The sequence below is a fragment of the Balaenoptera ricei genome, chromosome 16, assembly GCF_028023285.1.
Source record: "Balaenoptera ricei isolate mBalRic1 chromosome 16, mBalRic1.hap2, whole genome shotgun sequence".
NCBI classification, from domain to species: domain Eukaryota; kingdom Metazoa; phylum Chordata; class Mammalia; order Artiodactyla; family Balaenopteridae; genus Balaenoptera; species Balaenoptera ricei.
Genome location: NC_082654.1, coordinates 17,065,666 through 17,092,554, shown reverse-complemented (window position 1 = coordinate 17,092,554; position 26,889 = coordinate 17,065,666). Strand labels below are relative to the sequence as shown.

Sequence of the window (26,889 nt, the reverse complement as noted above, 5' to 3'; positions counted from 1 at the left end):
CTCCTCCCCCACCAGCCAAAGGATGCTGACCAGCTTATCAGATATTTGGGGTTTGCCAGGAGCAGTGTGAACTGGAGTTAGGAAGCCGGAACTTTCAACTTCCTTCAATGTTCTCCCCTAACTGGACGAGAAAACCGAAGACAACTCCAGAAACTTGTGGGTGCGAATCGAGAGCTGCTTCTCAGAGACACTCACCGACAGGGCTGAATTTCTCGAGTCCTCCGTGAGCTAGAAGGCCCTTTATTTACCTCTAAGGATATTCCTCAACGGGACAGTGTAGATAGCTCTGCGTTTGGCGCTTGTTCTATGAAATTCTGGAAACGTTTTCTTCAACATCAACAAGTCCCTGCTGGGTCTGGTAGATTGTTGCTGCCTCTTTACCCAAACAAGAGGCAACTTCTGAAAACACCATCTTCACAAGGTAATACATTAGGCTGGAAATCTGGCCTCTTTTCTCCCCCTCTCCTGTCTACCTTTTTTTTCTTGCTAATTGGCAGAAAATTAATGAACGAGGCACTGATTGAGCAGATGCTCCTCATGGAAAGAGGCAGAATCGGAGTTTTTCTTGCTCTCTTTTAAAAAATTTTTTTGAACACATCAAGAAAGTAGTAACATGTGGCAGGTCAAAAATTAAGAGAAGGTAACAGTACGGATTATAAGGAATACAAAGGAATCGGGTGTGTGTGTGTGCGTGTGTGTGTGTGTGTGTGTGTGTGTTTTCTTTTGTTTTAACTTCCTTGCATCTTTTTTTTTTTTTAAGTTCATATTCGGCTGTAGCTCATAATTAGCAGCTAGGCCTCTGGGACCTAATTAACCAATTCAATTAACAAAAAAAGCACACAAGTCACCCTGACATTTGTCAGCCATTAGGAGGGATGTCAAACTGGCAGTTTCAGCCGGAACATTAATGGTGATTAGCTCATTTGCGACTCATTTTACTCCACTCTCCTCCTGGAGAGGCGGCCTCTAAGCCATGCTGCCCAGAGCTGTGGACCAGTGGCTTGACCTTCAGAGGTCACTAGAAGGCTCCCTCTTAGGTCTCCCACTGGGTCAAGGGGCCCCATCCCAACCTTACTAAGACATGTCTACACTTCCCCCAACTTTTCGCTGTCTCTTTGGATGAGCCCAATACTCTCGGCTATTTCTTCAGGGGATGAGAATTCAGCAAAGGCTTCTTTATTAGGGATGAAGCTTTTAAAATCTTATTACTGTTATTATTTGGGGCCTATTGTTTCCCATATTTACTTCCTACACTCATCAGGGTGGCTGTAGCCAGCTTGGCAGGCAGTTTTTTTCATTCAGACTCTGCCTTTGTTCTTGGAGTTAACTCCAGTATCTTACATGATGCAGACAGGTATTTATATAGTACCGTGACTATCTTTGCCTCTGATATCCTTTAATTTAACTCCATTTTCCCGGAAGCCCTGATTTAATAGTAAGCAAGGAAGCCTATGTAAATACAAAGCTCAAGTACACAGATGACAGATACAGGGGAAGGTAGTGAGGTCCTGATATGTCAGAGACTGGGTGGTTTGCCTCCCAGTGTGTTCCTCCTTATTCCCTTAGTCAGTCTCCAAGGAAGTTTCCAAGGGCTTGTTTTGCCAGCCTGAAGAAATAACAATCACCAGGTATTGTTTAGAGATTGTGCTTGGCTGCATGTAAGAGACAGCTCAAGAAATGGGACTTAAACACACAGGTATTTATTGCTCTCACCTGACCAGAGGTCCTGAGGGAGGCACTTACGGACAGTACAGCTGCCCCACAACTTCCTCAATCCCTCCCCTTCACCTCTTTCTGTCCCACTCCCAACTTGTCCTCATGGGTACAAGATGGCTCCCACACTTCCAGGCATTGCGACTACATTCCAGGAAGGAAGGAGAGGATAGGGAAAAAGGCAAAAGCTTTTGAAGTCTGTTTTTTTAATCAAGAAAAAAAACCAAAAAGCTTTCCAGAAAGCCCTATCCAGGAGACATCCACTTTTGATTGACCAGAACTATGTCCTATGGCCACTCCAACCTCAAGGGACACTGAGAAATTGGGATTTTCTTGGCTGAATATGCTGCTGCCCTGAACAAAATTGTGATTCTGTTAGCAAGGAAGAAAGGGAGGATAGACATTGGGAAACTAGTAATGTCTGCCTCACCCATTTATTGAATGCCCACTAGGGGAACGTATTTTCTTTGCAAGAGCCCTACAGGGAGGTGATGATATACTCCTGTTTGACAGAGGAGACAAAGGATGCTCAGAGAGGTTAAGTTGCTTAAGGTCACACTGCTGGTAAATGGCAGTGCAATGACTGAGATTCAGATGTGCTGGATCCAAAGCCTGTGGGGTTTCTTTTTCTACCAGCACCACCATGCACTAGCCGTGGGTCCTCAAAGACTCAATCTGCAGCCACATAGCAGGAATCCCTGATGATTAAGATTTCATCCAGCTAAAAAATTGGGGATGGGAAACTCAGAAGATGCTCTTGCCCTTCCAGCCAGCCTCTGTCGTTTGCCTGGTTCCAAGCCACATGCTAATAACCACACATATGTGTTTTATTTCTCCCAGAGCTCGCCCAAGTAAGCCCCCAAAGCCACTTTGCTTTTCACCCTCTGCCCTTTCTGGCCAGTCCCCAACCCCGGCTCACACACAAAGTTGACCCATGCAAACTGGAGACACCCCAGGCTCTGCAATTAGGCTGGAGGAGAAAACAGACCCTATTTCAAAAGGTGACTCCCTACCATCTTGAAATGAGACTTCATTAATTGCAGGCCCCTATTGATTCATTACCATGGAACAGCCTGGACTGCTCGCCTGTAGCATAACCTTTCTCAACAGAGGGAGCCGGACATTCTTTGCAGGTAATCTACAGGGTCCAACAGCAAATATCTAGAATCGGGACTATTCATGCATGAACAATACAGCAGCTCCTTATTGTTACATGCATTGTTCCCACACAAAGAGCAGCGGGCAGGTTAAATCTATTTTAGCTGAGAAGGCTACACAGAAATCCTTGCTACCGAGCATTTGATACGATCACAGAGTCACCTCAGGGAACAGCAACTGAAAGGAGAAAGTCATCTTTATTGCTGAACTTGGGAGGTGACAATCTCTGCTCTGCTCCAGCTCCCCAGGACTTAGGTCTCTAAGTGGGAGTGAGGATATTGTTTTGTTTTGTTTCTATGCCACTCAACGAGAGTGAGTTTCTAAAGGTGGGTGATGGTACCGATAGTCAGGAAAAATAAAAAAAGGTTTTCGCCATGTTGCGTTCAGGCAACAGATGTGAACTCTGGATTCATTCAACGTAAAAAACACGTTCCCAGGGGAATCAAGTCTGAGGGCGTGAATTATAAGGACGGGTGTGGCGGCTCAAGAGTTGGTGGGGCTTAAGTGGTACCATTTGTAACAGCGGGTCTAGTGTAGGAAAACAGGGGCTTGATTCCGTCCTGGATTTGCCTCTCTTTGGCCAAGCAGTGGAAATGCCACTAGGTCGATTCACCCTCCTCCTGCAAGCGTAAGCCCATCAGTGGTCCTTTTGAGATTGCTATGATGTCCACCATGTGAGGGCGGGCTGACAGTGGAGAGGAGGTTCAGCAGGGTTAGATACAGAAGGGACCTAAGATGTTTACTCCAGTCCTCATATTACAGCAGCAAAGGCAGGACCAGGGAGGGGGTGTGGCTTTCCAGGTTGGTTAGTGCTGGGATTGGAAACCAATCCACCACTCCTCCTCATCCGTGGTAGTTTTGAGTAAGAAACACAGTGCTGAATTGAGGCAAGGGCCTCGAGCAGTCACAATAGACACCAGCCATCAACAAACACTCATGCCTTACCAGTGCATCACAGAGCTGCCTGTCAGGCCAGCTCTAGACCTCAGGAAGCCATCACGGCACACAGCAGGGATGGAGTCTGTGAAGGAACCTCCAGCTGTAAAACGAAGAGGTTGGAGCCGCCGACAGTCACCCATTCACCAGCTGGTGACCCCGGAAACAGAAGCGGGAAAGTGGGTGATACCATTGGTTGCTTGGAATCATTTATTCCGCAAATATCTAGAAAGGTGTATGGAGATAAGAAAAGAGTAACCAAATGAGAAAAGCAAAGGCTACTTTTTCAGAGCTATAGCAAGGGAGTCAGCCACCGTCACTTGCCTTTGGCAGAGACTCAAAGGCAGGCAGAGGGGTGGGCAAGCTTTAGAGTGGAAAAGAGGAAGCTTCACGTGTGCCTGGTCGGAGGCTGTTGGCCTGGGGAGGCTGGAGGCAGCTAAATAGAAGGGGGGCATCCTATCCTGTGTGATGGGTGAGGGGTGCACATTTGGCTTTCTCTGGTTGGTCCTAAGTTGGAAACAGGGGCAAAAATTAGGGAAGCTGTCAGTTACTAATTGAGTCGGGCCCATTGTTACAGAAGTTATTGTTTAGCTTCCTGGATTATCACTAGAGATAGCAATCTGGCTTCCCATAAGTCTGACTCATTGCAGGCTGGCTTCCCAGGCTGTTTAGCATAGATGAGGGGTGCTGCAGGTTGTGGGTCAAAGTTCCATTTTTATGTCTGGTTCAGCCATTTTCTGTCTGTGTATTCAGTCTCCCAGGTGTCTAAGGCCCCAAGCTGAGGCTGGATTTCCTAAACTTTCAGGTTGCCTCTAGCTTGGTTCAATCCTTTCTCCCCCACCTTTCTTCTCCTTGGGAAAAATAAAAGGAACTATACCGATTCACTTCGATGTGCCTTCTTTCTAACCACAAACCACTCCTTGTGGATTTCAGTTTGAGTGCCTCTGAAACTTCAAGTTGGAACTGGCTGCTTCCTGTAGGAAAAGCCATTTTGCTTCCTCAGCCACCTTACAAGACAAGATAGTCTGGGAGCCTCACATCGCCTCCTTCTCCCCCCCCCTGCACCCCCATCCCCCGGCTTCCCACCCCATCCAGCAGAGTCACAGTCAGGTCCACGGAACATGCCATTTTGCTTTTGGCTATGTGCTGCCCTACTTATGGTCTTGGATCTAATGCTATGTGCTAATATTGCCCACTATGTGGTAATGTGTGTGTGTATTTTTAAAAAATCACTGTGGATTCATATAACATATATTAACTTGTATGAAATGTACCCTGTGGACTCTGAGAGTAAGAACAAAGAGTATGTGATAAAAAGTGCACCAGAAGAGGAGGTGGAGAAAAGGAAACCCTCCTACACTGCTGGTAGGAATGTAAACTTGTGCATCCACTATGGAAAACAGTACGGAGTTCCTTAAAAAATTAAAAGTAGAGTTACCATCTTAAAAAATTAAAAATAGAGTTACCATATGATCCAGAATGCCCACTCCTGAGCATATGTCTGGAGGAAACTCTACTTCGAAAAGATACATGTACCCCAGTGTTCATAACAGCACTATTTACAATAGCCAAGACGTGGAAGCAACCTAAATGTCCGTTGACAGATGAATGGATAAAGAAGATGTGGTGTGTATATATATATATATATATATATATATATATATATATGTAAATAAAATGGAGTATTACTCAGACATAAAAAAGAATGAAATAATGCCATTTTCAGCAACATGGATGGGCCTAGAGATTATCACACTAAATGAAGTAAGTCAGACAGAGAAAGACAAATATCATATGATATCACTTATATGTGGAATCTAAAAAAAAAAATGCTACAAATGAACTTATTTACAAAACAGAAACAGAGTCACAGACTTCAGAAACAATTTATGGTTACCAAAGGGGAAAGGTCGGGGGGGGAGGGATAAATTAGGAATTGGGGGTTAATAGATACACATGACTATACATAAAATAGATAAATGACAAGCACCTACTGTATAGCACAAGGAACTATATTCAATATCTTGTAATAACCTATAATGGAAAAGAATCTGAAAAAGAATATATATATATATATATATATATACACATATATATATGGATAACTGAGTCACTTTGCTGTACACCAGAAACTAACACAACATTGTAAATCAACTATCCTTCAATTAAAAAAGAAATTAATTTTAATTTTTAAAAAGTGCACAGAGACTTATACAGGGGCAAAAATAGCAATGTCCTTAGAAGATGATATAAAAATTGGTAGAGGTTGTTTAGTTTGTGACAGCAGATTTTTTCAAATAAACTTTTTATTTTAATATAATTGTAGACATACATGCAGTTGTAAAAAAAATAATACAGAGAGATGTCACGTAACCTTTACCTAGTTTTCCCCCACTGTAACATCTTGCAAAATTATAGTACAAAATCACATCTAAGATATTAAGATGGCTACATCTACAGCTCTTATTCAGATTTCTCCAGTTTTACTTGTGCTTGAGTGTGTGTATGTGTGTGTTTAGTCCCATGCATTTTTAATTAAATTTTTGTGTAGTAAAATACACACAATATAAACTTTACCAACTTAACTATTTTTAAGGGCAAAGTTCAGTAGTGTTAAATATGCTGATATTGTCGTGCAACCAATCTCCAGAACTCTTCATCTTGCAAAACTGGAACTCTGCCCAATGTTCTATACAAGTTTATCACATGGGGGCTCCTATAGCCACCACCATGGTCAAGATACAGAACGTTTCCATCACCACAAGGATCTCTCCTGTTGCCCTTTTATAACCACACCCATTCACCTCTCTCTTGCCCTCAACCCCTCATCTTAAATCCCTAGCAACCATATATTCTCTATTTCTATAATTTTGTCATTTCAAGAATGTTATGTAAATGGAACTGTATAGTTCCACTTACAGTTGACTTTCTTAACTCAGCGTAATTCTCTGGAGATTCAATCCACGCTGTTGCATGTATCAATAGTTAGTCCCTCTTTCTTGCTGAGTAGTATTCCATGGTATGGATGTACCACACTTTAAACAAACCGTTCACCCACTCAAGGGCATCTGGGCTGTTTCCAGGTTTGGGGTATTATAAATAAAGCTGCTAGGAACATTCATGCACAGGTTTTTGTGTGAACATAAGTTTTCATTCTTCTGGGATAAATGCCCAAGAGTGCAACTGCTGGGTCGTATGGTGATTGCATGTTTAGTTGTATAAGAAACTGCCAGTTTTTTCCAGAGTGGAGGTGCCCTTTTACATTCCCAGCAGCAATGAATGAATGATCTAGTTTCTCTACGTCCTCTCCAGCTTGGGTATTGTCCTTGTTTTTTTTTATTTTAGCCATTCTGGTAGGTTTATAGTGATGTCTCATTGTGGTTTTAATTTGTACTTCCCTAATGGTTGATGGTGTTAAACATTTGCTCATATGTTTATTTGCTGTCTGGATAACCTCTTTGATGAAAGGTCTGTTCATGTTTTTTGCCCATTTTCTAATTGGATTATATGGTTTTTTGCTGTTGGGATTTGAGAGTTTTTAAAACATATTCTAGAAACCAGTCTTTTGTCAGATACATGTTTTGGACATATTTTTCCTAAACGGTTTTAAAAGGCTTTAAGCTTGCTCGTAACCTCCATTTGTATCAGTTTGACACACATAATAAATGTTCTTTGAATGAACAAATTAAATTGTTTGTTCAAGGTTATAGAATGACTTATTGCCTAGGACAGTTTTCCTCAACTATGTTCCTAGAAACAACAGATGGTAATAAGTATTTGAGATGAACAGGAATCTGTGATCAAATGAGGTTTGATCTTGAAGATCCACAGTGCACATTAACAGAGTAAGGCTCTGAGCAAAGCATATTAAAGGCTCTGAGAAGTTCTGCAAGAAAAAGCCCATTTAACTTTTTCTAACTCAGCGCTTTCCAAACTTTTTTGACCACTATACCTTTTATTTCACAGAGCAAAAGATTCAACATCTCTCTGAGCCAGTGTTCCTCAGAGCAGAGTTCAGGAAGGTGGCTCAGGAGCTTGAATTAGTGCGGCAAAGAAAAAAGGGAGAGGATTCTGGATGAACAAAGGGACAGAGGCAGGAAATCACGGGATGCATGTTAGTGGCAGCTACAGGCACTTTGGTGTTGTCAGAGTATAAAGTACAAAGTGGAGAGAGTAGACCAAAGAGGCATGAGAGCAAATAAGGGCCCAGTCCTGTAGAGGGCCTTGTCTGCCAGGCTGGGGAGCTTGTATTTAACTGAGTGGACACACACGGGAGCTCTGACTCTCTGAATGGTAGGATGATGTGGTCAGATTTGAGGTCTAGGCAGATTGTTCTGGTGGTTGGGTTGGAAGGTGACAAACAGGATGACCCATTAGGGGTATGCCTTGGTGTTCCCGTAGGAGAAGACGGCGTCTGATGATCAAGCCGTGCATTAGTGGGTGGGTGGGGGGGGGAGGCCAGCCGGTACATTCCCAGCCTCAACCAAAGCCTTGAGAAAATACTCCCAAACTGGTCTGAAAGCCTTTCCGCAGAGAGCATGGTGGCATTGAGAGCAAGGGAGACCCAATGAGAAGCAGCAGCTGGGCAAATGGCATCATGACACAGGTAGAGGGGACAGAGCAGCTGGGACAGTTTCATTCCTCTTTGCCTCTCATTACTTTGCAGTTTTGAATTGGGGACTCAATAAATGTTCTTTGAGTGAGCGAACAAGCTGACTTGTTTGTTCAAGGCTATTTACCACCTTGAACAAGTTTACCACTTTTCAAAGAGAGACTCACAGCAAGAGCAGCCAAAATGAGATGCCCTTGGTTACTCAGGTAACCAAGGTCTCATTAAGTCCCAGCCTAAGATGATCTGTTCATTTGTTAAACACTGAGCATGAGTTAGGGAGTCTGGAACTTTGGGGGCGTGTTGCTAGGAGCAGAGTGGAAGCTCCAAGTTGGACCCTAGGCTCTCCACCCCTCCCACCCAAAGCCTGTATCGTCCCAAAGCATTTGTCCTTAATGGTCAATCCTGAGTGTATTTCAGGGGAAATTTAATCCATGTGGTTTTGATTCATTTACACTTAACTCATCGGAACAGTTTTTTTTTCCCCCTGGGAGAGTTTGTTGCCATTTGGGAAGCATTTTCAGATGTGATAAAAGCCTTTAAAATGATCCCAGTGAAAAGGCTGGGAGTTGGTCATGAATCTGACATGTGAGGAGGCTGAGGGCTTAGTATGGGCTTTCTTTGCTCTGGTTCAGAGATGGACAATGTTGGTCACATTTTTCTTCCTTGATCTTGGAAATACACTAGATTAGAGGAAGATGGAAAACTTGGGAGAAAAGACCCAAGCTGGAAGCAGTATAGAGCATGGAGGGTGAAACCCTGGACCCCAACCTTCAGACTGACAGGCAGGGAGATGGGACCTTCTAATCCAGCTACCTCTCCATGTCCCGTTCTTATAGCCTCAGTCACCTTGGTTGTGACAAATGGCTCCAAACCCTGGACCAGTAGATGGTTACAGTGGATGGGCCTTTGGAGAACAATAATACTGATCCTCTCGATCTACATCTGAGAAACCAAAGACCAGAGAAGCAAGTGACTTGCTAAGGTCACACGTCAGGCTTGCAACAGGGTAGAGTCTAAAATCAGTCTCCTAAATCCCACTCTGCATCCCCCCATTACTGCAGACATGGTCCTGCCCTGAAATGTAACCCTCTGGTTAACACCCCCCTTTCTGTGTTCTCCTTAACATTTGTTGAGATTTACTATGTATCAGCTCACTTGACAAGCACTTTGTGTACAATATTTTGATGTGTGACCTTGGGCAAGTGACTCAACCTCTCTTAGCTCAAAAGATAATAAACATGGTGGTCAGGAGTGGAAACTCTGAGTCACGCTGCCCATGTTCAAATCCCAGGTCTGCCACTTACTAGTTCACTGATCTTGAACAAGTTATTGTTCTCGAACAAGTTCTGCCCCTGAGTTCCTATCTCATAGGACTGTTATAAGGCCAGATATTCTTATTATTTCAGATAATCCTCCATAATGACCCAATGATGTAGCTACTCTTACTATCACCATATTGCAGGTGAGGGGAGTGAGGCCCAAGACAGTTATGACAGTCACCCAAGATAACTGGCAGAGCTAGAATTCAAACTCAGGTTTTTCTGACTCCAGAGAAGCAGGTCTCGGGGATTTATTAGATAATGCTGTACTGTGTATTTGTTCAGTTTTGTTTGTTTTCTCCTTGATATAATGTAGGCATAGCACAACATCTTTTACGTCTTTAATATCTACAACACAAAACAATCATGATTGATATTAAGTATCAAAAACATTTCAAATGAAATTTCCCTTGTTTTCTCAGTACCCAACTCACTGGCATATTTTGGGAATGTTTCTACATCAGACAGGATGCTTTCAGGTCTAAGAGACAGTAACTCAACTCAAACTTGCAAAAGCACCAAAAGAAATATATTAACTTACGTAACTGGAAAAGACCACGGTTGAACCCAGCCACTCAGATGTCACCAGGAAGCTTTGTCTCACCATCTCTTCTCTCTGTTTTCCTGCAGTCTGGCTTCTTCTCAGGTAGCTCTCCCCAGGTGGTAGTGACATAGCCACCAACAGTACCAGGCTGATGGGCTACCAGCTTAACAAACTCCTGAGAAAGAGAGTGTGCTCTCCCCAAATTCCAGCAAAACCTGAGGATTGACTCTCTTTTGGTCTGGCTGAGGATACACGCCCACCTCGGAAACACTCACTCCTCCAGGGCATAAAGCACAGGGATTGGTCAGCTTTGGTCACATGCACATCCCCAGAGCCCCTGAATGGAGTCAGTGCCATTCAAACCAGAAGACTGGGTGTGGGGAAGGGGTGGCCCCCACGGGAAAATCCAGGATGCTATTATGAGAAAGGGAATGGATGCTGGGCCGGCAGAAACATCAGCTGTTCTCTACACCTTGACAAATGAGTGTTGAGAAAAAAAAAAAAAAAAAAAGCTGTTGTGTCACACCTGACACCTCAGTGGACCCAAACCCTCGATCCTCAAACAATCTGGGAACAACGCTTGACATTTCCTTTATCTGAGAAAGGCTTTAATGATGCTCTGCCAGGATGTCCTGAAAACCAAGGTGGCAAGGAGAGCCAGCAGAAGCATCTGTGTGTGGGCCGAGCTGCCATCTGTCCTCTGGCCTGCGTTCACCGTCCCGAGCCCCGTGGGTCACTCGATGTCACCGCTGTCCCAGTGAGGTGGAGGGCGATCTTTGGAGACATGGCTGTTTCCTTTCTCCGTTGGGAACCTAAAAATAGCCTTTCCCTCGGGGATCTGAACAGGGTTGACTTCACCCCTGGTTGTCTTGGGACAATGAGATGTTCTTTCTGAAGGTCAGATGAGGAGGCCACACTGCCAGAATGGTCTGTGCTCTCAGGGACACCCCGTCCACAGATAGCAATCCGCCCACCCCAGGCGGTTCACCCAGGGGCAGCTGAGGGTGGCCTGGAAGGAAGCTACCAGCATCACGCAAGTTGGTGGAGTGGCCATATAATCATCTTCTAGCAGCCCATATTTGTCCACATGCGGAGCCAATGGATGGCCCATTTGGACTGAATCTGCCCCTTGGTCCAATTCAACAAGCACTTAAGTGCCTTTTGTCAGAGTGGGGACAGGCTAAGCAGTAACATTCTAGTAATTCCATCAAACCTCTCAGTCAGCCTTCAGGATCTGGGTGTAAGCCCAGCTCCGGCACATACTTGCTGCGTGACTTTGGCCTCCATTTCCTAATCTGTAAAATAGGGATGCTGAAACAGGGGCCTATGTCCTGGGGCTGCCATGAGGATGACATGAGGTGACATATATCAGGGCCAGAAGCTGCCACTGTGGGTCACTCCACAAAAGGAGTGGCCTTCCCTCCTCCCCACCTCGGCCAGCTTTGTTGACCTGACTGGCAGAAGGTTGGACAGATCTTTTTCTGCTGCGTAGAGATGGGCACGAACCATATCTTGAAAGCTGGGCACGGACATGCTGCCTGGCCATCTGTATCAGCTTTCTCCACAACCCCTTCAGGTGGTACTAAGAGGAGGCAGTTACTGGATGAAAATGGGCCATTAATTAGCCAAACACATACCTTAATGGGCACCCTGGGGCTTTACATATGACTCCAAAAATGCAGATTTAAGGCTTTGATATCATGACTTCTAGATCTAATAATAACAGACCCCAGGTACCAAGCTAACTACTTACTCTCTTTCCACACCTCATTTAATCCTCACAACAGTCACATGATGATGTCAGCATTATTACTTCTTTTGACAGATGAGGAAACTGAAACTCTGAGAGGTTATGTCAAAGCTGCCACCGTCAGCTGCGTATGTGAAGAGCACATGTGAATAGGTCCCCCTGCAGGTGAGGGCTGCACAACAGAAATAAAAGCAGCAGGCAGCTCTCATTTGACATTTACAATATGCCACACATAGCCACATGTGCTAATTCTTTAACCCTCACCATCGTCTTATGCAAAATCTCAGGGACCATACAGAGGCCCTTGCTAACTTGTCCAAGGTCAACTGCTAATAAAGAGCAAAGCCTTCCAGAGTCCCCGCCAGAACACTTTGCACTTTGCCTGCAAAGCAGTTTTTATAATTGTGATTAATTAACTCTCCCCAGCCTCCCACCCCTGCAGCTAGATGCAAGTTCTTTGATGGCAGAACGGTCATTCTCGTATCGCCAGGACACAACAGAACACTTGGCTCGTAGGAGGCACTGAATATGCACTTATTGAAAAGTGAATTACTGAATGAATGAATGAGTGAATGAATGGAGGATATAAGACAGATACCAGGAAGGATTTTAATAGCAAAAACTGTCCAGTCTTTCACCCCAAATGATTGGTGCAGGCATCCAGGCTGGTGGGGCTGGAGTGGGGACCTGAATGCTGGCCCTGATGCCAGGCCGTGCAGAATAAAATCCCCCAGAGCACACGAACTGACGTTTGGGGGGGATGTACTTCCTCAAGTGCCGCCAAGCTCCTTGACCGCCACACTACCTCTGGCCAAATAAACATGCCGTTCTTCAGACAAACAGACAATCCAGCCAACATCCAAAGTGGCCACTGGCCAACAGGCACTTGGGTTCAATGCTGATTTTGTTGCAACAGCTGAATGAATGCTCACCGTGGAGCTCCAGCCCTTCTGCGCTGGCTCTCTTCTCTCCCATCTCTGGCTGAGGACAGAGTATCCCAAGCTGGGACTCTTAATCTTCCTGAACACGAGAGAGGATGTGCTCCTGACCGGGCGCCAAGGCACCCCAGCACCCTGAGAGGCGGCCCCTGGGTGGATCTGGAACATTCAGAAATGCTGCCATCTTGTGGCCTTCAGGCCGGAGCAAGATACTCTCTGGCCAGCTTCAACAACCAGCTCCTGGAAGGCTCCTCTGAGTTCACGTCTTCCTTTGTTCTCATTTTGTCCCATCTTGACCTCCCTCCTCCTGATCCAGAGTGGTGACCAATCCATGCTTGCCTATCATTCGGGGATTTGGAATTTTTCTTTCTGAAAAGAGCTCAATCAGAATGCACTTTAGAATTCTTAGGAGTTTTTTCAAATTCTTTCTCAAAAGACAACACTTCACTGAGAGTTGGTGAGGAGACTCCCCCCTGCGTCCAGTGTCCCCCTGGGCTCAGCTCAGAGCACAGGCCATGGAGGGCGGCCGTGTCTGCAACATCTTGGTCCACCAGAGCTGCTTCTCCTCGTGGCTCTGTCCGGGAACCCCGTGGTGGACGTGGGTACTTACGCTCAGCTTCTGAAAGCTGGATGGCATTCCCATTGAAAGATGCAGCCTGAATCTGAAAGGTCTTGTTGATCAGCGACCCCAGCAAATCCCTGAGGACCCCAGGTAGAAAACTGACCTCCTGCCAGTTCCAAGGGGATGCCGTTGAGACGGCAGATCATCCTTCCTACAGTCCTCTGGCATCCTGAAAGGAAGAAGCAAAGCCTTGACTGGGTGCTCTGAGGCTGTTTCCTAGAAGATGTTGCTCCAGATGAGGGTCGCACAGACTGTGCATGTTTGCATCACACAAAGCACGGAGCAGCTTGTGCCCCCAACCTGTTCTGGGTGGATTATCTGCTTCAGGGCCAGCCTTGGGCAAAACTGTCAAGGGGAAAATAATGATCTTTGGCACCTCCCAGCTCTCCTGGAAGTTATCAGATCGGTAGAGGGCAAGCCCCTGAAGGAAGCGGGTGGGACACAGGGCAGGTGAGTTTTGACGGGAAAGGGATCTGGGTACGAGGTCTAGGATGCTCCCCAAAAGGGGGGGATGGTAATGCAGGGTGCTCAGTGCTGAGTTGGGCGGTTAGAATCAAAGAGCAGCAAGGGGCTGTGAAATTGGCTGACAGCAGTCCTTTCCGCTGGGCTAAGCGGAAACTGTCACGTAGGGCCTGGCAAAAAAGCTACAGGCTACTTCCTGAGTTCAAGGAGATATAGCCTTTGTCCTGCAGGAAGGTGGGCAGGGACGAGGCTTGCTGGGTGCCTGCTGACTCTGCAGGGATGGGGCAGAGACACACATTTGTATGTTATTGTTTAGCTGACTTCACCTTTAACCGTGGGTTGGCCAGGTCTGGACTGTTTGGGGTTATAAAAAGTTACTCTGTCCCCATTTTACTGATGAAAGCACCAAGGCTCATGGAGTGTTCAGTGGCGTGGCCAAATGTTAGGACCAGTAAGAGGCAGCATTAGAGGCAGGCTATATTCATCTTCTGTGCTGCTGTAACTAAGTACCACTAACTTAGTGGCTTGAAACAACGCAAATTTAGTATTTTACGAGAGTTGGACACGGGTCTCACTGGGCTACAATAAAGGTGTCAGCAGGACTGCGTTCCTTCTGGAAGCTCTAGGAAAGAATCCGTTTCTTTGCCTCTTCCAGCTTCTGGAGGCCACTGCCTGCCTTGGCTCATGGCGTCTGCCTCCACCTTCAAAGCCAGCAGCATTGCATCTCGCTGACCCTTCCGTCGGGCACACCTCTCTGTCCACTGCCAGGAAACATTCTTCGCTTTTAAAGATGAGTTGCACCCACCCGGATAATCCAGGCTAAGCTTCCCATCTCAGGGTCCTCAACCTTAATCCCAAAGTCCCTTTTGCCAGGTCAGGTAGCATATTCACAGGTTCTAGGGGATTAGGGCGTGGACATCTTTAGGGGTCACTATTCTGCCCATCGATGGTGGTCTCCACTCACTGGCTCCTCATTCAGAGCTCTGGGCCAGACACCAGCCTGTGCTTCCCCCCTTTTCCCTCCACCCCCTTCCCGCCTCCCATTAAACACAGGGAGTGACTTCACCTCGGGCTACATCTGCGTCCAAACTGCTTGCTCGGTTCTCACCCAAACCCACCATTTGACTCAGAAATTACTTGCAGGACTAATTGTTGCTTGAGGCTACTTGTGAAAAGGAGATAGTTTATAACAAAACCCCCAGCACAAGGCTTCAAGGTATGAAGTGAATTGTTCGGGGAGGGGCCAGGAAACACACACACACACAAACACACACATACACACACACACACACACACACACACACACTCCATTTTAGCGCAATACTGCACCTCCCTCTCAGGACACGCCTTTAAAATTTTTTTCTAAACCCAATAATAAAATGGAAGCAGAAAGGCAAAGCAAAAAAAGCTGTGGACTTGGTCTGGAACATGATTATTCTTTCACTTGTCAAGTGAGTTTGAAGAAAAAATTGGCCGGATAAAAGAAGCAAGGAGGAATTTGAACGACTTGTTTAAAGATATGTAGGCTTTTGAAAAAGAGGAATTTATAAATTAGAAATGTTTGTTGTTGATTTTCCAAATGAACCATGCAGGGTTAATCCCCAGTTGAATGTGGCCCAGCGCCTGTCTGGTTTACCTTAGCTGCCACGTAAAGTTAGGGCTCAAATCCAAATATCTTTCCTGAAAGAATTCTTTTACCTCTCCATGCAGTATGACTCATGATCTTGTTAACTTTATTTGTAAGTGTTTTGTTTCTAACTTTATATGTTCTTCTTTTATTATCAGCCACTTCACAGAGTTTGGTCCAATTTAAGTTATGTATAATACAATGGGTGGGGAGTCTTAGCTGGAGTCTGAACTGCTTTCCCCCAAGGATGCAGGCACGTGGGGACCAGCCCCAGGGATGTGGAGTCCCCCTAGCAAGACTCTACCTACCTGAGAGTTGGGGAACCTCCTGAGAAAGGACCCATCCTAGAGGAAGGAAGGATGGACAGTGTTGGAGAAGATGGGGGTTGGTAATCCAAGTGCAGGCTGTCACTCATGTTAATCTCCATTTCACCCATCAAAGCTGGACCTCGAGTTCTCCGAAGGGGCCTGTGACGGAAGGAAGTGAATGGAAGGTGGAAGGGCAGGACAAGTGGGTAAACTGACAGAGGCTGCCGCTCGCTTCCCTGACCCCAGCCCTGCAGATGCCATGGAGGCCAGAGGAAGGTGGATGGAACTACAAAAGGAGAGTGAGGATGTGTGGAACCAACCCCTAAGAAGAAAGAAGATGATGGGTCTCCAGGTTGAAGAGTGGGAACCCCCAGAGTAAGAGAGGGTCAGTTCCAAGGGTGTGGGAGAGCTTTGAAGGTTTGCTCTTTTCTCTTTCTCACACTGTCCTGGGCAGACCACTGATCTTCATCTCCTCTGCGAGGCACAGCAGTGCCCATCCAGCAGCCCTTGGAGGATGGAGGTCAGCATCAAGTTGAGCTCCAGCCTAGCCAGGGTGGTGAACCACCCTCCCCAGGGGAAGCTCAGCTCCAGCTGAAAATGCAATCTTACTCTACTTTCCCTCTGCCCTGTTCTGTGTCCCTCATTCTCCTCCTGAGAGCTCTCCACTAAGACATCACTTGAACAAAAATCCCTGCTTCAGGGTCTGCTTCTAGGAACTTGACTTAAGACAGTAGAGTAAATGGAAATGGCTAAAGTGGCAGAAATTAGTCCTAGCATAATAGCAATTGTAAATAGGTTAAATTCACTGATTTAAAAAAATTGAGATTCCTGACTGGATCAAAAGTAAAAACCAAAAGAATGAATAAGAACCAAAGTCCAGAAATACACACAATTAGTAAACTCACATTAGTAGGTGTTTATAGAACAACGTATCTAACACAGAATATACATCATTTTTTGAGTGCACATAGAATATACACAAAAACTTACCCATAAACTTAGGCATAAAAGAAACCTCAATAAATTCTAAAGAGTTAATATCAGACAATGTTTTCAGATCATGTTGGGAAAAGAAGAAACTGATATTAGCTTAAACCAACTATTAGCTTAAAAAATTACATCCGTTAGGTAACTAAAAATTGTGCTATTTAATTACTCTTGGGTTGAAGAGAAAATCATAAGGGAAGTTCTAAAATACTTAAAGCTAAATGCAAATGAAAACGCTGTATACCATAACTTGTGCACCACATGAAAGAAGGAACATATGGCTTTAAATACATTTGTCCAGGAAAAAAAAAAACAAAACCGAAACAAATCGACTAGGCTTTGAGATCTAAACTTTCACATTTTTTCAGCAGCAAAAAGAAATCTCAAAAAGGCATGATGGAAAGAAATAATAAAAATAGGGTAAATAGTAAGAAATAATGGAACTGAGAAAAGAAAAAAATTAACAAGACTAACAAGATCAAAAGCTAGCATTCTGAAAAGATTAATAAAAAGAGACAAATGCCTGGTAAAGTTTATTTTTTAACTGAAATTTTGGTTGAGAGAATTGTAGATTTACATGCAATCATAATAAATAGTATATAGAGATTTTATGTACTCTTTTCCCCAAAGGTAACATTTTGGAAAACCATAGTACAGAGCACAGCCAGGATATTGACAATAATACAATACACTGATTTTATTTAGAATTTTCCAGTTTTATTTGTATATATTTGTGTGTGTGCATGTGTATGCACTTAGTTCTATGAAATTTTTTTCAACTTATTGCACCCAATTTATTTGGTTTTTTTTATTGAAGTACAGTTGATTTACAATGTTTCAAGTATGCAGCAAAGTGATTCAGTTATACATACATATATAGGTCTATGCAATTTTGTCACATGTTTAGATACGTGTATCTGCCACCCCATCCAAGATACTGAATAGTTCCTTTGTCATAAGGATTGCTCATGAAAAATTGATTTTGGAAAAAAGGGAGAGAAGATACAAATAAATAGATACATCATTAAAGCAGATAAATACCTATAGATGCAGTAAAAATTTAGAGAATAATAATAGAATATTATGAACAGCTGTATAGCAAAAGATTGGAAAACTTAGGCAAAATGGATAAATTGTTAGAAAAAAATAAAAAGCCAAAACTGGGATAAGACAAATAGAAATATTGAATAGAAATAGCTAATAGAGTAATACAGTTGATTCTTGAACAACATGGGTTCGAACTGCATGAGTCCCCTAATTGGTGGAGTTTTTCACTGAATGTGTACTACAGTACTGCACAATCAGTCCACAGTTATATGCATGGATGGAACCACGAATATGGAGGGCCAACTGTAAAGTTATTTGTAAATTTTTGACTCCACGGAGGGTCGGCACCCCTAACCCTGACGTTGCTCAAATATCAGCTGTAGATGTGGTGATCAAATAGGTTTCCACTCTAAGCTCCAGTATCAGTTTTAGAAGTAAGTTCTATTAAATTGTCAAATTAACGGTAATCCCTACCTTACACAAGTTGTTTCAGAAATCAGAAAGAGGAAGAGTTACCTAACATATTTTATGAGAGGAATATGCCAGAAAGATATTAGCTAACCAAATTCAATAATATAGCTAAACTAAATAATGTCAAAGTATAGCTTAACCTCAGAAAATCTAGTAATGAAATTCACTATATTATGTACTTAAGAAGAAAAATTACATGGTTATCTCAATATATCCAGAGTATGATTTTCATAAAGTTCAACATCTAATTATGATTTTTTAACTCAGAGAAAAGGTACTTTGAAAAAGCTTTCCTTAAATTGTTAAATGCCCAATACATATACATGAGCAAAAGCTAAACTTAATGAAAAAAATTCAGATATATTTCATTAAGATTGCTAATGAGACAAATATACACTTTATCCTTTTAAACAACATAGTATAGGATATTCTGTCCAATACTACAATAAGAAAATGAGACAAAACATGGAAAATTGAAAGAATTTTTTTAAAATTGTACTTATTTGTAGATGATAATGATCATTCCCACAGTGAATCCAACAGAATCAATAGAAAAAACTCTTAAGACTCATAAGTGTCTGGCAAGATTGCTAGATGCAAGAGTAATTTATATACCTCAATGAAAAAAAGTTATCTCTGACTTCTACTTATGGTTATGTTGAAGTCCTGGGACAGGACTTACCATCCTACCATAAACAACTAGAAAACAGGATAAAATATATGAAACAGCTGTTTTCAGGTATTGAACAGCAGGTAGCACAGGACTACGATCTTTCAAAAAAGGCAAAAAAATGAGGCAAACCCTACAATCCCTGACCTGCCTGGAAGAATATTCTGGAATACAGTAGGAAGAGGGGGCTTCTCAAGCAGTTCATGGCTGCCTCACTGAGCCGGGAAGAAAGAGATCAGAGTTTGATGAGGCTGAGGAGACTGGAACTTGTGGGTAGAGAACCAGAGAGGAAGAGGTTAGATAGAGGAAGAACTCCATGCCATATAAAGGACAAAATAATGCCATTTGCAGTGACATGGATGGACCTAGAGACTGTCATACAGAGTGAAGTAAGTCAGAAAGAGAAAGACAAATATCATATAATATCGCTTATATGTGGAATCTAGAAAAATGGTACAGATGAACTTATTTGCAAAGCAGAAATAGAGTCACAGATGTAGAAAACAAACATATGGTCACCAAGGAGGGAAGGGGGGAGGTGGGATGAATTGGGAGATTAGGATTGACATGTATACACTACTATATATAAAATAGATAACTAATGAGAACCTACTGTAGAGCACAGGGAACTCTACTCAGTGCTCTGCGGTGACCTAAATGGGAAGGAAATCTAAAAAAGAGTGGATATATGTATACGTATAACTGATTCACTTTGCTGTACAGCAGAAACTAACACAACATTGTAAGTCAACTATACTCTAATAAAAATAAATAATAATAAAAAAAGAACTCCATGAGTTTCTGCTGACTACTAAAATGTGCCCATGTAGAATGAAACTCTGTGCAACCAGGAAAAGAAGGTTGGGGAACTGTAAAGTAAATAATTTCAAGAGTTTACAGAAGGCAAGGAGACACTTGAGTTCTGACCAACTGAAGGAGAGAGTTCTTCTTGAACATCTGAAATTTTCAGTAGAGTCACTAGAAAAGTCATACCTTAGTAATAGGTTAAAATAGCCCAGAGTAAAGGTTACTTTAAATCTACCCTTAAAAATAGTTAAAAACAAGCCTCAAAAGGACAAGCTGATCTGCACATTACTAAACTGCCTGCCAGACAAACCCAACACTCCAGAAAAAAAACAAGAAAATCTAGCACTACACAACATAAAATTTACAATGTCTAGCACCCAAAAGGTATTACTCAAAATGTCAAGAAATAGGAAAATATGACCCAGAGCCAAGAAAAAAAATAATCAAAAGAAACAAACATGAAAATGACAGATGATGGAATTTGCAAACAATGTTCTTATATGTGAAATAGTATATTATTGCTAAACAGACAAACTGTAGGAAGTTACATGTATATATGGTAAACTCTAGAGCAACCAAAAAAGAATCAAAGAGGTATAGTTAATGAGCTATTAATGGAGAATTAAGTTAATGTGAAATAATACCCAACTGATCCACAACAACATGGGATATGAGAGAAAAATAAATAACAGATGGGAGAAAAAGAAAGGAAATAACAAAGCAGTATATTTAAATCCAACCATATTGTTAATTACATTAAATGTAAATGATCTAAACACTCCAACTAAAAGACAAGTTTGTCAGACTGGACCCAATTATATGCTATTTCGAGGGAAATGAGAAAATATTTTAATTTCATGAAAATGAAAACAAAAAAAAATGTGAGATACAGCTAATGCAGGATTTAGAGAGATATTTATAGCCTTAAATGACCATATTAGGAAAGAATAAAGGTTAAAAATCAGTAATCTTACCCTCCACTATAGTGATCTTACCTTTTGTTACAAGAAGTTAGAAAAATAAGAACAAAATAAACTTAAAGTTAGTAGAAGGAAGAATATAATAAATATAAGAATAGAAATCCAAGAAATGGAAAAAAGACAAAAAAAAGGGGGGAAAGAATCAATGAAACAGAAAGCAGGTTTCTTGAAAATGTCAATAAAACTGATAAATTTCTAGTTAGAGTGGTCAAGAGAAAAAAGAGAAGACAGAAGTTACTAATATCAGCTATAAATGAGGAGACATCATTATGAATCCCACAGACATTAAAATAATAATGGAATAATAAGGGAATAATTTGAGCAATGTTATCAAATAAATTTAACAACCTATCTGAAATGGAAAAATCACCTAAAAGACCCAAATTTTCAACAACAACAAAAAACTCAAGAAAAAAATCTCTCAAATATCTTAAATCAGTTTAAAAAATAAATTAGTAATTAAAAACTTGCCCACGAGAAAAATCCTGCCCCTGATATCTTTACTGGTAAAGTCTATCAAACACTTAAGGAAGAAGCAATATCAATCTTAAGTTTTTTTCGGAAAATAGAGTAAGAGGGAACACTTCCTAACTCATGTTATGAAGCTGGTATTACCTGAATATGAAAACAAGGCAAAAGAACCCCAGAAATTCTAAGAAAAGAAAATTATAGACCAATACTTTCCATAAAATACCTACAAAAAACATTAACAGGATTTAGTAAATCTAAGCCAATAATGTATACAATGGATAATACATTGTGTCTAAGTGGGGTTTATCCGAGGGATGCAAAAACAATAAAAAAAATCAATAAACACAATTCACCTTATTAACAGAATAGAGGAGAAATCTTACATGATCATCTCAGTAGATATAGAAAAGACATTTGACAAAATTCAATACCCATTCATGATAATAACACTCAGTAAATTAGGAATAAGAAAGAACTTCCTCAGACAGATACAGGTTATCTATAAGAAATACCTACAGCTAACATCATACTTTAGAGTGAAAAATGAAAATTTCTTCCTTAAGGTTGGAAACAAGCAAAGATGTCTGCTCTCACCATGCCTGTTCAGTATTGTACTAGAGGTCCTAGACAGTGCAATAAATAGGAAAGAAATTTTTTAAATTGAAGGCATACAGATTGGAAAAGAAGTGAAATTCTCTTTATTTGGAGAATTTATTTGATTGTCTATGTAGAAATTCCCAAGAGTCTATAAACATGAAACTGGAACTAACATACTAATTTCACAGTATTTCATGACATGAGGTCAATATACAAAAATCAATTTATTTCCAGATACTATCAAACAAAAATTAGAAAATAAAATTCTTAAAAAGGCAATTCTAATTTATTGTGATGGAAAGCAAATCAGTGGTTGCCTTGGGCAAACAGAAGTTATAAGGATTGATTACAAACAAGGGCAAGAAGGGACTTTTGCAGGTGATGTAAATGTTCTATATCTTGATTGTGGTGGTGATTACATAGGTGTACACACTTGCTAAAACTCATTAAATCCTATAATCAAAATGGGTGCATCTTACTGTTTATAAATTTTTGTGTCGATAAAGTTGAGGTTTAAAAAAGTTAAAAAAAAATTATTGTGGTTCCACTACACCAGTGATAACCTACTAGAAAAATATAATAGAGATCATGTCACAATTCATAATAGTCTACCATCACCCTCCATTACCAGGAGTATCTAGAGATCAACCTAAAAATACACAAGATCTTTACAGAGAAAACAGTTTAAGTAAAATAAACCTAAATGAATAGAGACATAGAACATATTTATAAATAGAGCAACTTAAATGTCAATCCTCTGCACATCAGTTCTTAAAATTCTATTCAATTCCAATAAAATTTTACCTTTTTTGGACCTTTATAAGTCTTCTGAAATTAAACAAAATAAAGCTGCACAAATAGTGAAGATAATTTTGAAAAATAAAAAGGAGCAAAGAAAGAAAACTTTGCCCTTTTAAATATCAAGATATTCTACAAAGACATGGCAATATAGATAATGGGGTATTAGTGCAAGAACAGACAAATAGACAAATGGAATAAAGAAGAAAACTCAGAAAGAGACCAATAATGTATGATAAAGAGGCACAAGGATTCAGTGGAGAAAAGAAAGTGAATTATTTAATAGATTCTGTTAGGGTAACTGGCTCACTGGATGAACATAAATAAAGTTTGACTCTAATTCAAACCACATTCAAAAATAAACTCAGAAAAGGCCTAAATGTGAAAGAAAAATGCTATGTATTCAATAGAAGAATATGTAAAAGAATATCTTTTTGACCTTAGGGTGGTAAAGCTTTCTTCAATAAGACACAAAAAGCATAAACCACATGGCAAAAATTGGTGAACTTGACTACATCAAAATTTAAAATATCTGCTCAAACATGGCCACTAAAGCCATAATTAACTGATGGGTGGCATATTGGGAGGAGATAATAAACACTGTCTAAAACTAACAAAGAAGTAGAGTCTAGAATATAAGATACTGCAAACTAAGAAGAGAAAGACAGAAAATCTAATGGGGAGATGTGGGCACCTCCTAGAAGGGGAAGCTAAATGGCCAATAAGTTAATGGAGAACTGTTCAACCTCATCAGTAATTAGAAAGACGCAAATTAAAATAGCAATGAGATGCCGATTGGCAACAATTAGAAAAGTCAGAAGAAAAGACAAAATGTTAGTGAGGCTATGGGGAAACAGGAAATTTCCAATCACTCAATCCTCCAGAAATACAAGGCCCGCAGTGTCCCCAGTGAGCTCTGGGTTGCCAGCTGGGTGCTGGGGCAGGAATGGCATGGAGCCACTTCAAGTGATGCAAGGTGAGCTGTCAAGGAGCTACCAGGTAACCGCCAAGGGCGGCCTGGATTCACGCCAACAGGAGAGACCAGGGTGGCATTCAGGTCCTGGCACTTGTCCAGATCGGATGGGAAAAGTCAGGAGAGGGTTAAAGAATACAGTATCTTTCTACTCAGAAATGTACAAGGGAGTGTGGGAGAAATAGAAGTCAGTTATGGGGTGTTGGAACATTAATACCTGCTCCCTGCCTCTCATTCTTCCAAGGAGGAAAGGAAGATAGCAGATGTGAGTGAGGTCCTTGGGTCTGGCTCCTCTGGTGCTTTGAACATCCTCTGGGACCCTGTGTGGGGACTCTCCCTGCCTCAGAATCCTCATCCACACTGTGGGAGGGCTCCCTGCCCCTGCCTGCCTCACAGGCCAGGTGACATAAATACGAAGGCCTGAAATTTCAAAATGCAAGTGGTGGGCTGAACCACTAGGAAGAGTATGCTGGGCCGCTTTGAGGTTTGACCTATTTCTTTTCTACCAGGAGCTTTTTTGGAAACTCTCTTTGTTAAGGCTTTTCCTTCCTTCTTCCTTTCTTCCCTCTGATTTTGACATCAGCACAAAAGCCAGCGTGGGCAGAATTTGGGCGTTTAAGGACACTGCAGAGCAAGGAGTCCATTCCCGACCCCTCCTCCCTCCCAGGCCCTGGTCTCTGCAAGAGTCCCTCTGAAGTCCCAAAATGAAGGACAAGGTTCTTCATCCTCTGTTCCCTGGAGGTCCCACTTTCTGGTCTCTCTATTCAGCAGCCCAGGACTGGGGTCCCAAGCAGAAGCCTCAGGACCCAAGGTTTGTCCAAGGCCATCTAAGCCCAAGGCTTATCATACTTCCCCAATCCATCACTCCAAAAAAAAAAAAAAAAAAAAAAGAACTTTGGGTCTACAAAGTGTGCCCCCAACAGAACATTCAGGAGGCAGGATAGACTTGTCTATGGGATGAGACTCTAGCCACCAGCTTCACATCCCCTAAAATTTTCCCTACCTGGCTGACTGTGGTCTAAGAATTTGCCGTTAGCACTAAAATCAAATAAGGAAAACTTGAACCCAGCCAGGAGTAGCCCATTAAGCTTTATCAGTCATTTATGCCTCAGTGTGAATGAGATACTCAGAGCCTGAGATAGAGTGTGAGAAGATTCCAGAAGCCTGCCATATAAGATGGAGACTTTTAAGGGGGAAGAGGGCACAGGTAGGACAGGTGAGGGTGCTAGAGAAAAACTGATGCCCTCCCGCTGGCTCTGGTTGGGACTGGCTTGCCCAAAGGCTACCCAACTCCCTCCCACCCTGCCCCCAGGATGCTAGTCCCGGTTCCCTCTCTTCCCGGGCTGGTACCAGCTGTCAGACCCACTAGCGTCTCCTGACCCTACCTCTCCACTCACTCCTCTTTCACCTTCTCTCTCTACAGATCTCTCCATCCCTTTTTTCATTTTCTCTTTTCATTTTTTTCACTCTCTCATTTTTCTTTCTCTTTCTCATGTGTCTTTCACCTTCCCGTTTTATCTTATTCATTTCCCTTTTGACTTGTCTTTCACATTCTCTCTTTTACTTTCATCCTCTTCTATTTCACTTTCACTTTCTCTAACTCCCTTTTCGCTGTAGTACTCGGGCTGCCCTTCGAGAGCATGGTGTGTCCTTCCTATGCCCTAAATCTGTTTTGATAGCCTTCACTAGGAAAGAGGTTTTTGTTCATGTACATGCCATACGTCTGCTGAGTATCCACACTCCCTTTTTTGTTTTTCTCTTTCCTTTCTTTTTCCCTTTCCCCATTTTCTCTATTTTCCCCTCTCTTGTCTGTGTCTACCTCCCCCTCTCTCCTTCTCTCTCCTCCCTCTCTATCCTTCTCTTCCCCCATCCTCTTCCTTTCAACTGCATGAACATCTCAATTGCACCATGTCGGCAGATCCTTGCCGGTCTGATATTTTATACTAGGTGCATCTGCTTTAACTATTCTACTTAAAAATTAAACCCATCTGCCCCAAACTGAAAACAGCCTCTCCCTCACCAGGGACAATAAATATTGATGACTTGAGGCATGATTGGCTTTATGATGTTTGATGACAACTGATATCAGTTACAGAACTTACATCATTTAATAAAAAAATGAAAAGCCCTAGCAGGGATGTTGCATGTCAACAGACATTATTAAATGTCAAAAGAAATACATTTTCTTCAAGAGCCTGAAATCTAAACAACGTGAGGGTGCTGGGGGAGGGGGGCTGGGCTGGGGATGTTTGGACAGCTTTTATGTGCAGTGAGGAATATTGTTTCTTTTTGTGTCCACCCTAAATTGTGCCTGTTGATTTTTTTTCTAGAGCACTCCTATAGCCACCAGTACAAAACCTTTCTCGAGAAATCCTCCTCCTCTTCATTATTTGAAAAGCTGAGTCCATTTGAAGACTCTCTCCTTCCCCCAGGGGAGACCTCTGAGATGCTCCAGAGAAAACTGGATATACTGAAGGGCACCAGAGCTGGAAGCCGAGGATGAGGTGAGAACACTTGTGTCTCTCTTTATTTTTATTGTCAGTACAAAATCAGGACTGTTTGGCTCTGAAGTTGAAAGCACATAAACCAAAGTCTGGTATATATGCCTACTGTGCTTCTATTTATACCCTGATAAGTTAAATATAAATAGCGTTATTAAAGGGGTGACTGCCAACATTTCTATTTGGGGTACATTCAGTCATAAAAAAAAAATAGAAGGGTGGAAACATTTACTGCTGTTTTAAATGTATTTATATGCTTTATGGAGCTGGATTCTGGCTACCTAAGATACTTCCCCGAGACTCATTTGGGTATGTGTAGAAGGATCATAAATTCTTGTGGTCTTGAGGGTGGTTCGGTGCATTAAGTCCCTAAAGGCTTTTGTAATTGAAAAGGTTAACATGGCCCCTTCAAATTCCTAACTGACCTCCCTCCCACTCCCAGGAGCTTATGCCGTGCGAGAATCAGACACCTTTTTAATCACTGCAGTTGTCGTGGTCTTCCAAAGAAGGTTCTGGAAGAAGAGAACAGAACTGCAATGGGAATGCAGGGGTTTATGCTACTCGATCCTGCATCTGTAAAACAGGGTTATTATTCATA

The 26,889-nt window shown here is 42.2% G+C and overlaps 1 long non-coding RNA gene across 1 annotated transcript; it reads left to right on the top strand.

Annotated features, from left to right (window-relative positions):
* The first annotated feature begins 339 nt into the window (after positions 1–339).
* LOC132350895 (uncharacterized) lies at positions 340–26,288 on the top strand. Its single transcript, XR_009498039.1, has 3 exons — positions 340–421; positions 16,123–16,374; positions 26,121–26,288. It is a non-coding gene; the product is annotated as an uncharacterized LOC132350895 (long non-coding RNA).
* The last annotated feature ends 601 nt before the right edge of the window (positions 26,289–26,889 follow it).